The sequence below is a fragment of the Neofelis nebulosa genome, chromosome 8 (genome assembly GCF_028018385.1).
Source record: "Neofelis nebulosa isolate mNeoNeb1 chromosome 8, mNeoNeb1.pri, whole genome shotgun sequence".
Lineage (NCBI taxonomy): Eukaryota > Metazoa > Chordata > Mammalia > Carnivora > Felidae > Neofelis > Neofelis nebulosa.
The window spans coordinates 11,542,647-11,556,604 of NC_080789.1; the positions used below are offsets into that span (position 1 = coordinate 11,542,647).

Consider the following 13,958-nt stretch of genomic DNA (forward strand, 5'->3'; position numbering starts at 1 on the left):
GCTTCCTGAACCCAGACTATGCTCCTCTGTCCTTGACACATGAGCCAAACGTGTTCTCCGGGACCAGAGTCTTTTGCTTTGAGGTTCTGTGTATCCCAAGGTCTAACCGCAAAGCATAACCTCCTTTCCGCACGCTGTCGGGACCCTAGACGTGGACGCCTGGGTTCTCTTTGCCCAAAGCTACTTGATCTCCCTTAAAGAAGGCACCAAGGCAAGAATTCAGCACTAATCCTCCACGACTAAGCCACAGACGTTCCACACACATACACATACACATACACGGTCATCTCGCCACGAGGTTCGTGCCACATGGTGCGGCCCCCGTTATCCACAGTCGCTGTCCGGCACTTCTCTGTGCCAGGCGCTGTGCCCCGCGCTGGGCTGCAGTGGTGGGCAGAGCAAATGAACGTCCTCCCCCTCGTGACGCGCCCTCATGCTACAGGAGATAGACAAGAAACAAACAAAAAAGCAGAATATAGGTCAGATGGAGGTAAGTGCTCTGGAGAATTCAATAGGGAAGAAGGCCGGGGACGGGCAGCCAGGGGAGGAGCAATCTGATTAGGGGAGGCCGGAGAAGGGAGGCCTCAGTGGGAAGAACATCAAGGAAGTGAGGAGAAGAGCCACATATCTGGGGCAGAGCCTCGTGTGGCAGGAGAAACAGGAATGTTCTCTGTGCATTTGAGGAAGTGCAAACAGGCCAGAGTTCCTGGAGTTAGGGGAGGCTAGGGAGGCAGCAGGGGCCGGACTGAAAGGACTTTCTTTGACTTTTGCCTTGAGCACAGTGGAAGCCTTTGGAGGGCTTTGAGTGGAGGAGGGTAGTGATCTGGTTGGTGGGTGGGGAACAGACCACAGGGGCCAGAGTGGAAGTAGGAAGGCCAGTCAGGAGGCCATTATACCAGTCCCAATGAGCGAGGACGCGGCTTACACTGGGGGATGGGGAGGGTGATGAGAAGTGGTTGGATTTGGGCTGTGTGTTTAAGGTAAAACCAACAAGATTTGCTGTGGATTGAATGTGGGTTATGAGAATAACACGAGTCAAGGATGAGTCTAAATTTGGGGGCCAGCTTAGAATCATGAGCACACACACCAGTATGCAGCCTTTCCAGTCCCTGAATCATTTATAAGAAAGTCAATTGCAAGAGCCCAGCACCATTTCCTGGGTACGTTCAGCTCCTAAGTTAAATTAGTTCCCAGAGGTAACAAGTTAAGAGTCTATCTGTCAGACTGTTCCATCCTATGCTGCTTGAATGTTTCCGGTAGCCCTTGGTGTGGACCTAGCTAAAGAGAGATCTGGAAGTCTTAAGTAAATCACGGCCATTGGTAAGCCTCCTTCATTTGTTCAAAAAACATGTACTGATTATGTGCCAGCAGGTATGGTCTTAGCTCTGGGCTGAATCTATAAAGAACAATAAAACATAGCTGGTCCCTATCCTCCAGAGTCTTCTGGCCAAGGAAGGGAGACAAAATGTAAACTGTGAATTACCACGTCGAGGGGAGTGGGGTACCAAAATAGGACCTAACCAAACTGATGGCCAGGACGTCAAGAAGCTAGCAATTGCTGAAGGGGTGGAGGAAAGCTTCACTTGGTCCAGACTTGAATTACTTAACCAAGACCTCGGGTAGGAGCGCCGAAATTGTCCTTACAGGAACTATTCTGTCATAAACGCATGCACTTGAGGAGTCCTAAAACATCATAAAGCTCCAAGTGGCTCAACTCTGCAAAAAAAAAAAAAAAAAAAAAAGTCACATCTTAGTCAAAGAGTAATTAAAAGAATTCTAATCCAATGTCTACTCCTGATCCCTAAAGAACACGAATCCCTAGAGACGACCCAATTCCTAACCCACAGAAACAGCTCTCACTTCTTTTGCCTCCTACACCAGACCCCAGAAGTCTCTGGCCCAGGCCCCAGCATTCTGGCCTCTCCTCTCCCCAGCCACAGCTGCCTTAAGTGGTGATGCACTCAGGTTCCCTCGCTATTCCTCCCCCCACTTTCTGCCTGCCTCTCCACTCCTCTCAACTGTTTCCTCGTCCTGCACAGTAAGGATCCACAGGCCAGTCTGGCAAAGGCTGGGTCTTTCAACTTTTCAAAAGAAGCCAAATATTCAGTTTTTCATGTGAAACCTCCCAATTTATCCATGTTAGCAACTCATCCACATTTTTAAAAGGAAAGAAATACCATGGGGACCAACTTTGTGTTTGCATAACAAAAGATTTCTGCAGACAGCCCAGCCCCCCTGCCCCGCAAGGGGGCAACTTTGCCTCCTGGCCCTACCGCTTGCTTAACTTAACGCCAGGAACATGGCCTGAGGCTTGTCTGCCTCCTCAGGACTCGAGTGAAAGTTAACTAGCCATTGAAGACCCGACCTAAATTAATTGCTCAGCAGGGCATCTTGCCCCACATTCACTCACTTGAGCAGCATTACTGAGCACCTGTCGTGTGCTTGCTGACTGCCCGCTGGGCAGAGACCTCAGAGGTGCAGTCCCTGCCCTTGTAACCCTACAATCCTGTGGTCGAAGGAGGGGAGAGGGGGAAATGGGTGATGGGCATTGAGGAAGGCACTTGCTGGGACGAGGACTGGGTGTTGTACGTAAGCAATGGATCATGGGAATCTACCCCCAAAACCAAGAGCACGCTACACAGTATGTTAGCCAACTTGACAATAAATTTTAAAAAGAGAGAGAGAGGGGCGCCTGGGTGGCTCAGTCGGTTGAGCGCCGACTTCGGCTCAGGTCACGATCTCGCGGCCCGTGAGTTCGAGCCCCGCATCGGGCCCCTGTGCTGACAGCTCAGAGCCCGGAGCCTGTTTCAATTCTGTGTCTCCCTCTCTCTGACCCTCCCCCATTCATGCTCTGTCTCTCTCTGTCTCAAAAATAAATAAACGTTAAAAAAAATTTTTTTTTAAAAAGAGAGAGAGAGAGAAAAAAAAAAACAATCAAGAAAACACATCCGGGTGCCTGGGTGGTTCAGTTGGTTGAGCTTCCAACTCTTGATATTGGCTCAGGTCAGGATCTCAGGGTCATGAATGGAGCCCCGAATTGGGCTCCACGCTGAGCACAGGGCTTGCTTGAGATTCTCTCTCCCGCCCTTTGCTCCTCTCCCATGCTCACGCTCTCAAGAAAAGAAAAGAAAAGAAAAGAAAAGAAAGCACACCAATCATTGTCCAGTTGCTGCTATTGTAAGACTTACAGAGAAGGGGTGTGTGGAGGGTGCCTCTGTGATAGCGAATAATGGGGAGATTTAACTCAGGGGTTCAGGAAAGGGATGAGAGTGAGCAAGAGCTGGAGGGAGTGAAAGGTGTTCTGGAAACAGGGGACAGAAGGGTTTGCATGCAAACAACAGTGTATTTGCAGGGCCAAAAGGAGGTCCAAGAGGCTGCATTGCCAAGACGGAGGGCAGGATATGGCAGAAGAGGCAGACAGGGCGAGCTCGAGCAGGCCCTTGAGGTCATGCCAGGGACTTTGACCTTCATCCTGGGCTCTACGGGTAGAAGGTAGCAACTGTGGGGAGTGGTTGGAGGGGACATATGGGGACGATGGAGACCAGTTAAGAAGCACATTACAAGGAAGCACCCAGGTAGTTTGGCTGGGGGTGGTCCTGAGAAAATGGAGAGGAGTAGACAGATCCAAAATATATTTAAGGAACAAAACGGATGGAACTTGCATGTGGGAGTCCAAGGAAGTTGGTAAGTGTCAAGGGTGACTGCCTTGATTTCTGGCTGGTGTAACCAGGACTCATTTACTCACAAATATTTCTCTCTTTTTTTTAATGTTTTTTTATTTCTTTCTGAAGGAGAGAGAGACAAAGCATGAGCAGGGGAGGGGCAGAGAGAGAGGAAGACACAGAACCCGAAACAGGCTCCAGGCTCTGAGCTGTCAGCACAGAGCCCGACGGGGGGCTTGAACCCATGAACTGTGAGATCATGACCTGAGCCGAAGTCGGACGCTCAACCGACCGAGCGACCCAGGCGTCCCACAAATATTTCTTGAGCATCTGTCCCATACATAGCTCTGTTCTAGGTCTAAGGTTACAGTGATGGACAAAAGAGGTGAGGACCCCTGCCCTTGTGGCTCACTCCCCAGTGGGGATTGATGCAACAAAAGAAGTCAAAGATACAGCATGTTGCTAAGACCAGCTACATAATTTGTGGGACCAAGGTCAAAATGAACTTGCAGCGTCCCTTGTTTAAAAAAAGATATCTTGGGGTGCCTGGGTGGCTCAGTTGGTTAAGTGTCCGACTCATCATCTCAGCTCAGGGCTGGATCTGAGGGTGGTGAGCTCAAGTCCCATGTTGGGGGTCCATGCAGGACGTGAAGCCTACTTAATTTAAAAAATTAGAAAGATACTAATGGAATCAGAGTCGGCAACACGGAGCACTAAGCCAAGCACAGACTCCTTCTAAGCACAGGGTGGACACCCATGAAGCGAGCCCTACACATTGCAGAGACAAGTTCTAAGGAGAAAAGTACACTGGGGACATGGGGTAGAGTGTTTCTGGGGAAGGGAATTTGCAATATTTCATAGAATAGACAGGGAAGGTCTTAGTGGGAAGGAATGTTTGAAAAACTACCTGAAGGAGACGAGAGACCAAATAATATCTAGGAAATAATAAATACATAAATAATAACTATCTAGGGAAGGTGTTTTTGGTAGAGGAAGCAGCTAGTGCAAAGGCCCTGAGGCAGGAGTGCGCCTGCTGTGTTGAGGAACAGCAGGAAGCCAGTGTGGCTGAAATGAAGCAAGCAAAGGAGAGAGGGCCCATTGGGAAACCTTTGCAGGGAAAATGGTGGTTAAGATCAGGAGGATGTGGTAGGAGGAAAGGACCAGATTTGCGTCAGGACTTGCTGGTAGATGGGATGCACCTGGGATTGAAGGGAGAAGAAAGGAGCAAGGACAATCCCCTGGATTCTGCCATGAGCTGATGGACGGTGTGGACGGACCATTTACCCAGACAACGAAGGAAACATTAAAATTTCAACTGGATAAGGAAATGTTGTTGGATAAGGGGTTAGTCGGACAGGGAAGTGATGAATGGATGTTTGCCCCGGGGTCCCAGAAATGGAAACGCAAAGAAGGTGATGGGAAAGGGAGGCAGTTTGAGCAGAAGGAACCACGTTCCCGGCATGGACTTGTGGGGGGCGCTCTGAGCAAGGTTGTGCTGGACAGAAGGTGTGAGGGGTGGACGGCAAGACAAACCAGAGACGCCAGCGGGAACCTAGTGAGGGAGGATGCTTGTTTCACATTCCCAAGAGCGCTGGGCCCTAGGACATTTCCACATGGATGGTTTCTGGGCTATTTATTTCACCGATACAGAATCATCACTGTACAATTGTACGGTACTGTTTTTTCTGTTGCTTAATTTGGAAATCATGTGCTCTTTTTTAATTATTTGCATTCAATTATGGACCTCTTGGACACCTGCCATGGTGTGCTGGAATTATTTTATAAAGGGCTGAACTTATACTGGGAAAAATATCGCATCATTTCTGAGGTTGATACCAAGGATTCGCCGAGAGTAGAGCTGGGTGATGCACACGTTCCCAGCAGCTGGAAAGCAGACATTTGAGCGTATAAATTTCTTCCTTGACTCCTACTTTATTAGACAAAGATCTTAAATTTATTCTAGAGTTACTCATTCATTCAACATTTTTTTTTCTAAATCCTTATGTTGTCCCAGGGGATTCTAAGCTCTGGGAATAGAGTGGGGAGCAAACAGCAGACCCAGCTCTTGCTCCCATGGAGCTTAGACATACACCCCCACGCACACACCCCTACAAACTATGTTGGGAGGAAGGTAAAAGGCCTGGGAGTTAGAAAGAGTGTGTAAGCAAAACTTTAGCTAGCCTGGGGAAGCTGGGCTTTAAGGGATGACATGGTAATCAGGTGAAAAGTGAGGAAGAAAAGAGTATTCCAGGCAATGGCAACTGCATGTGCAAGGGTCCTGAGGCAGGGTGGGGGTGGGGGGACAAATTGGGATAATTAAGAACCAGGAAGGCTAAAGACAGTGAAGCAAGACTTGTGGAGGGAGAGACAAAGGCAGATGGTTATTTCATTCCTTAAAGCAATGAGAGCCACTGAAGGGTCTTAAGGATCCCATAATCAAGATGATAAGACTTGCATTTTAAATGACCCCTCTGCTACAATGAAGATGAAGAGGTAAGAAGGAGAAAGAATGACTGCGGGCAGACCTGAGGGAGCCACCGCAGCTGTGCAGGTGAGAGACGGTGGTGGCCCAGGCTAGGATGGTCAGTAGGGAGGGAGAAAAGTAGAAGGATGTGAGAGGTAAATCAATAGGACTGAATGCAGTTAAGTAAGTGATGGCATCTCTAAGAATTTTAAATGAAGATCTGCCAGGATTATTTGACTTATTGATCATTTGCAACATGGCTAATCCTCTAGGAACAAAAGCCATCGTGAGCTGACGTGCACGGGACGGTTTGGATAAGTAGTGTCATTATCTGCCCCCTGCCATCAGCCCACCATCCCAAGGGCTACGAGCAAATATAAAATTAGAGTCCCTGCCCTCAAGAAGTAAGCCCCAGGTCATTCATTCATTCTTTTCTTTATGGATTAGTGTGTGAGAAATCTCATCACCTACAAGATACTAGGGGACCCTGGAGCAGAGAACGTCAGTGTCTGCAGCTGGCAAGGGTGGGGGCTAGGTAGCAGGACATGGCAGGGATTGTCGATGAGAATTCCAAACTCAGTTTAGAAATTCGCAAACGAGCAGAAAAGTAGAACATCCACGGGGTGTATGGTGTGGCTGGAGATCAAAGGGCCTTCTGAGGAATAAGAAAATGGCCATTAGTCCAGGTATGGATTTTACACTTTATTCATGTAAAAGAGGCAATTATTTGCTCCATTTTACAGACTAAAATAGGCTTCTTAGATTTTATGGGATTTTAAAAAACAAATATAACTGATTGCAAATCAATTTTTGTGAGGCTATAGATAAAACTTGGCTGAGGAGTCGCTAATGGCAGCATTGATAGCATTCTTATCTGATGCAGATTTCATCACCATGTAAACAGTTCGCAAACAAGGTCTTGGGCGCTGCCTCTATATAATGCTAACTTTTCATTCCAGTCAGCTTTTTCTTTTTAGTACGTCAAGATTGGTATCACTAATCTCACACCTGAGTTAGGAAACAGATACATTAGAGGAAGGTGGGTAGGTTTCATATAGTGGTCAATCATACCCATAAAATAGGTATTTCCCTATAAACTCGGGGAAAGTAGATAATAAAGAAAAAAAACAAGTGCATGTATAACCATGGAAAGACATTTCTCAGATGTGAGCTTGCTATTAGTCATTTCACACAATGTAACAAAATAAAGCCAAGCCAAGACTTAGAGGCGCCCAACACAAAATTTTAATTGTTGGAGCTTACATGTATCCCTAACTTTCTTCGTTTCTCCTTCAAAATTTTATTTCAACCTAATGTTGCTCAACCTTTAGCATAAATTAACGGGAGGAGTGTTCTAGGCAAAAAAAAAAAAAAAAAAAAAAAAAAAAAAAAAAAACCCACCTGGCTCTATGTAGGAAATTTTGTATAGAAATATGTACTGGGGTTTTTTAAGTTTGGATACACATGATTGCTTCTTACAATGTTTCTTTCTGTTCACATTAGTTTCACTGTGGAAATAAGGAGTTACAAGAGAGAGAGGCACAAAAGCAAAAGAAGAAATCCTCAATGTACATTTCCCATTATGAGATTCCTGTAGCTCTGAAGATACATCTCCATAAAGTGATTTGACATCCATAAATGCCAATTTACAAAGCATTATCCACTATCATCAAGGAAAAAAAAAAACTATATTCTCCCTCTCTCCCTGCCCAATAAGTAAACTTTGCAAACAATTACAAGTACATGTAATCATAATACAGCAACTTGCATTTCTATAGCAACTTTCACTAGAGAATTTCTCAATGTTCTACAAACAGTAATTAATTAGACCCCCTAACAACCCCGTGAGGAGCCGAGGGAGGTGGGTACGCGCTGAACATCCCCCAACACAGACTCACTGCCACCTCTGGGGTGGATGAACAGCTGTTGTTTAAAAACTGTAGAGCAAACAGAATTCAACATTTTAGAAAATCATTGGACTCAGAAGTCCAGGATGCAAGAGGCAGTTGCATCTGGTGCACAGGCCTTTCGTGTTTCATGTAAATGTGATAGAGAGGGATGAGAGCAAGGTACCATTTTCTGTGTCATCCGCCATCACCGCATCCCCTAAGGCTGGATTCACCCAACGGCATGAAGTGACTCTGCTGGGTTCATCATCCCAGAAATGACCCCATTACCAAGCAATTTTGCTGTAAGAGATGTTTCTTAACAAACACACATATCGATCTTATTATTTGCCAGGCACTTTTTACAATGCTTAGTGACTTATAACTTATTTGGTCCTCACAGCAAATCTTCCTGGGGTATTATTATTATTGTTACTACTACCACCATTTTACAGGTGAGGAAGTGAGGCATAGAAGGTTTAACAAATTGGCCCCACGTCCCTCAGCTAGTGAGTTGCTGAGCCAATGCAGTCTGGTTCCAGAACGCATGCTGTACCTTTACCCTATGCTACCTCTACATAGGTATCGCCTGTAAATAAACTTGAACGTTTACAAATTGGCACATTTCCTCAACTTGGTCATGCAGTTTGTCTCCTATTTTGAGGAAGGGTTGATTTTTGTTTGTTTGTTTGTTTGTTTGTTTGTTTGTTTTTTCCACTCATGTGGTTACCAGGAGTAGTGACTCAGAAGGCAAGCAGCCAATCTGGAAAGAAAAGGAAGAGCCTCTTGCTTCAGCACCTTGGAGAGCGCCCCCAACTGCTTACCCCAGCACTACAGCCCCTCTTTCAGACCTACTGAGGCTCTCTCGCAAGGCTGCAGCCTGAGAACAGGCAGAGCCAACCTAGCGGGGATTGTTTTTCACTTATTTCTGCCTTTATGACAACAGGAAATGGGTACAAGATTATCAGGTTAGTTTAGCCCGGGCCGTCTCGAACCTGGGACCTAACAACTCTGGTTTTCCCATTCTTGGGATGTCTTGGGTCTAGAAGCTGATGAATTTCATACCCACGGTTATTTTCCCACTTCACATGGATGTGCCTCTCTCTTTTTTTCCTCCCAGATCTCTGGCAGGAGACCATCTCCCAGGGCAATTAGGCTTTTGCTCAAGGGCCATTCATGTACTTTTTCAGTTTGCCCTGGGGGAGAGACAGTGAAGTGGTTGACCCTGAATAACACAGGTTTGGACTGTGTGGGTCCACTTACATACACACACACACACACACACACACACACACACAGTACATGTATGTATACACACATACACAGTACAGCATTGTAAGTGTATTTTCTCTTCCTTAGGATTTTCTTAACATTTTCTTTAACATTTTCATTTCTCTAACATATTCCTCTTCTAGGAATACAGTATATAATACATATGACATACAAACTGTGTTAATCAACTGTTTATGTTATCAGTGAGGCTTCCACTCAACAGTAGACTATTAGTCATTAAGTTTCTGGGGAGTCGAAAGGTATACTCAGATTTTTGACTGCGTGGTTCAAGGGCCAACCGTATGTGGTTAAGGGCACTGGTTCTGAAGTTAGACTGCCTGAAAATTCACCTCACCTCTGCCACTTCCCAGATAAGACCTTGGGAAAGGTACACAGCTTTTTAAGCCCCAGTTTTTTCCATCTGTACAATGGGGTTAAGATGAATGATAGTTGAGTCAAAGGATCGTCCTAAGGCTTAAATAAGGTCATATGATTAGATAATGGATTTTATTATAAGAAGAAATAGGGAAAGTACCGATATCCCTTTCTGAACAAATGAGACTCGTGTGACGGATATACTTTCCCTCTCTACCTTGGTCGTCAGGGAGCTTCAGACCAAAGCTCCCACTTGGCATTGGCAGCTCGATAGGACCCTATGAATTGCCTAGTGGTATTTCTTCTCCTCTGATGCTGACCTTCCCTTCTCATTGACATATTATTTGATCCTGATATTTTTTTCTTTTTGTAATTTTATTGTCTGTGTCATTTCAGGTCACTGCATAAGATAGACAAATGTGGATCGTTAGAATATAAGTCACAAGTGAGCAAAGAGTTTGGTCTGGTTTGTTTGTTGCTATACCCACAAAAGACTGGGACAGTACAAGTCAGTCGCATCTGTCCATAACTGATGCTTGGAGTAATCCCTTTACTTGGAGATACTACGGTGACTAACCGAGTAGCTTTGCATCGGCGCTGAGTTAGCTGGCTGCTACAAGTTCACTAATTATCTATGATTCCAAGAGCTCTTGCCAGGAGATGTTTCAGTGATGATGCTGTTTACAGTGCAGTCTATCTTTCTCGAGTTGTCTAAGGGCAGAAAATGAGGAAGCGGGATGGGAGGCTGGTCAGAGAAATTTCTCCTTATCAATATAACTAATCTTGGGATCTCAGCTGGTGCAGACCCCTTCCCAAAAAAAGCTAGCAGGGTTTGACCAATGGGATAGAAACAAGAGTAGTAAAATTAGTTGCAAAAACATGCCCTTCTGACTCAGAGACCCAGTGTGTGGGCAGAGCTGGGCCGGCTCCTGTGCCGGGGGAGATCCCCTGGGAAGGGCTGGATCCTTCCCTGTGACACAGTGAAAGGCTTCAGTGCTGTTGCTATTTGTGACAGATTATTAGACAATATGAATGCACCAGGGGGATGGGAGTGCGGGGAGAGACTTGGTCGAATCAGATCACAGCAGCTCACACTGCCTCCAAACCCTCATCAGCCAAATTCAACTCCAATTTAACTTACATTTCCTGAGTGCTTACTATGCGCTGCGGCCAGGGAATTGCCAGATGCCGCAGGTTTCCAGGCATTTGGCTGTAAGAAAACAGAAAAAAAAAAAAAATGGAAAAGATGCTCACACATTTCTCTCTCTCCTTCACTTTCTCCCCTCGGTCTGTTGGCCTTGCTCTTAAGATTTTAACACCCTCCCAAGTAGGAATCAGCTTCCCTTCTGATTTTTGGAAGGCATCCAGCCTGCTCTCTTCTCTCTCTCTGCAGGGCATCATACACACAGCAATTCCAGCCAGGCAGGGAGCGCTTTTCTTTCCCCCACTTCAGGAAATCTTCCAGCTCTGGTCTTGTTACAAGAATCCTGCATTTGAAGTCTCCCTGGGAATAAACACACGTTTCTGATAACTCTAAAGATTAAGCCAATGAAATAAAAATTCATTTTTGAGACATAAACTGTAAATGACCGGGATTTTCCATGGAAATATTGGCACTTTGGTGGAGGCACGGCGGCCCTCAAGTTGATGGTCGTTTGCTGCAACGTGCCAGGCAGTCCTGCAGTCGTTCAATAGACAAGACATCATCAAATACCACATCTGAATTCTGTTCAGATTATTAGAATGAAAAGGGTAATTCAATTCAATTGCCTGGAGAATCATCCTACACAGGCATAAACAAAGCTGGCCAGAGGCAGAACTGCTTAGCAAGGGAAGAGTGGCTGGGGCCCTCGGCCTGCCTTACCTCCCCACCCCCCAGCTTAGTCCTCCCCTCTGCAGGAATCCCGGGTGAATTGAAATCAGCGTGTTGCCCCTCCCAAGGGTATTTGCTTTTTCAGTGTTCTTTCTAGCTTGATAATGAAGGGATTAAAAACTCACCTTTATCAAACACCTACAATGGACCAGGCCCATTTTCACAATGTTAATCCCTGGACACACTCTGCACTTGTTCATTCAAAAACTACTATCTACACCCAGCCAGGCACTGTGCCGGGTGCCGGAGATCCAGCAGAGATCAAAGAGTCGGATCCTCCCCTCTCTGGGCTCTGCAGCCTGATGAGAAGAAAAAAAAAGCAATAGACTAACAAATACATAAACGTTTGTCAAGCCCTGATAAGTGCTGTGCAGAAATATCCAGCAGGGGAAGGGGACAGGGAGCGCCCAAAAGGAAATGCCGTGAGAGATAGAGTGGCCGCGCGGGGACTCTCAGAGGAGGGGACAGTTGGGCAGAATGAATGAGCTATGCTGCTATCTGGGGGAAACACATTCCAGGCTGAGGGCCCGGGAACAGCATGAGCAAAGGCCCTGGGGTGTTCCCAGCAGGAGGCACATGGGAGGGAGCCGAGTGAATGGGAGAGACATGCTTTGTAGGCCAGGATGAGAGTTACCCACTCGGGGATATTGGAAGCCACTGGAGGGTCTAAGGAAAGCAGCGACATTGGAAGTTCATTGACCTGGGTTTTCAGAGCAAGCTTCTGAAAGCTATATGGGGACAAACTATATGGGGAAAGCTATATGGTGCCTGTATGGGGACAAACAGGGAGACAGAGGCCCGTCAGGAGACAGCAGCAGTAACCAGTCACTGAGGTGGCCCGGACAAGAGCGAACCAGGGGACGTGATGCTGAGATGTCAGGTCCTACCCTCTCTTGTGGAGACGGGGGTCCCAGTCCGGCAAGTGAGGAAACAGAAGTGCAGCGAGGGTAGGTAATTACCCATGGCCGGGTGATTGCTGAGAGTCCCACAGGCTGCCCATTGCAGAGGCCTGGCTCTCTTTACTCTGCCACAAGCTTCTCTGTTGCCACGCAGTGAAAGGTACTGCTCCCTGGCGAAGGCATTTGAGTCCTCAGAGAGCAGAAAGAGGGATTTAGGGAGGTTGGCGATTTTTCTGGGCCCTTGTCATCTCACTCCAGCCCTTGCTTCGGCGGGGTTCCACCAAGTCTTAATCATAACGGTCAACACGTATCATGTTAGCACTCTGGACGTGGCAGTGTTCTAAGGGCTCCCCCTTGTTATTGCAGCGATCCCCATAATAGCTCCCGGGAAGGAAGGAAGTACCATTATCATTCCCATTTTACAGATCGGGAAACTGAGGCTGAGCTGTATTCATCAGTCCAAGATGACAGAGCTGGAATATAGATCCTGGCGGTGAGGTTCCCAGAGCCCCAACCCTTCAATATCCTGCCACTTCTTCCTTGAAGAGATGTTTACTTTGCAGTGTTTTTCTACTGAATCGTGGGCTTAGAGACTGAAGTTCACACCACTGATACACGTTGAAACTGGCCCCCACTGACATGACCTTGGGGCACATTGGAGAGAGTGTCCACCAAGGCCCCTCCTCAAGGGCACTGCCAGGATGGAGGCCACATGAGGTGGCCTCCGGGTCCCCATCCATCTCCAAGTCGTTGCTAAGTCTCATATCCCTGCCTTGTCCATCCTGGGTACAAGTCTCCCGGAGGTTGGGAGGGGAGAGTAGTGATCAATAGAACCACAACTGCCAACTCCTAATTTCATTGGATGGATGGCAGAGATGCTTCCAATCCTCCTTTCTTCCGAGTTTTGAGAGGAAAGGGGAAACAGAGGTATAGGCTTGGCAGCTGGGTCGGGGTGGGGGGGGGGGGGAAGGGGACAGCATGGGAACAGGGACAAGAGTGGGGGAGGCGTGGTGCATTCGGGCTTTCCAAAGACAAACTGAACTATTCTCAGAAGAAGGGAAGGTGGTGTGCGCCACCCCCCTCCACCCTCGGGAGAGAGACATGAGGAGATGCTCATTTTCAAAACACCGCAATCCAGATCCCCCCCAAAAGTCCCTCTGTTGTCACACAACAAGCCCCCACCTCTACCCACCCTGCCTCAAAGGCACTTCGTCATGTATTAGAGCCTCTCTAATTCCCCTCCCCCCCCAGGTAGATGACCTGGCTCCCCCTTTATGCCCCACCCAGCTAATAAAAATAAAAATAACATCTTCTCTTTATTGACCTCTGCTTTTACGCACTTTAGCTCATTCGTGCTCGCATCAGAATAGCCCTGCAAGATGTGTCTGCTTATCTCCATTTTACAGAGGAGCCGCCCGCACAGAGCTCAGAGAAGTGAAGTGACAAGTGACTTGCCCAAGGTCACACACTGAGTAACTGGAGGACCAGTCACCTACACCTGACTCAGCTCAGGCTCTGTCTCCACCG

General features: G+C 47.1%; 2 protein-coding genes across 10 annotated transcripts in view; one reads left to right on the plus strand and one right to left on the minus strand.

The window, feature by feature from the left end:
- CACNG2 (calcium voltage-gated channel auxiliary subunit gamma 2) overlaps positions 1-13,958 on the plus strand; it is a 109,137-nt gene that overhangs the window by 38,592 nt on the left and 56,587 nt on the right. The window lies entirely within an intron of this gene.
- Positions 1-13,958, minus strand: part of LOC131518912 (uncharacterized) — a 109,134-nt gene that overhangs the window by 9,276 nt on the left and 85,900 nt on the right. For 4 of the 9 annotated variants that reach the window (XR_009265342.1, XR_009265341.1, XR_009265338.1 and 1 more), the window contains 4 exons: positions 12,420-12,621; positions 11,658-11,831; positions 10,801-11,163; positions 280-1,716 (listed from right to left, as the gene is read on the minus strand). The gene's annotated coding sequence lies outside the window, so the exon portion shown is untranslated. The remainder of the gene's footprint in view (positions 1-279; positions 1,717-10,800; positions 11,164-11,657; positions 11,832-12,419; positions 12,622-13,958) is intronic. The other 5 variants (XR_009265345.1, XR_009265344.1, XR_009265339.1 and 2 more) reach the window with 5 other exon arrangements.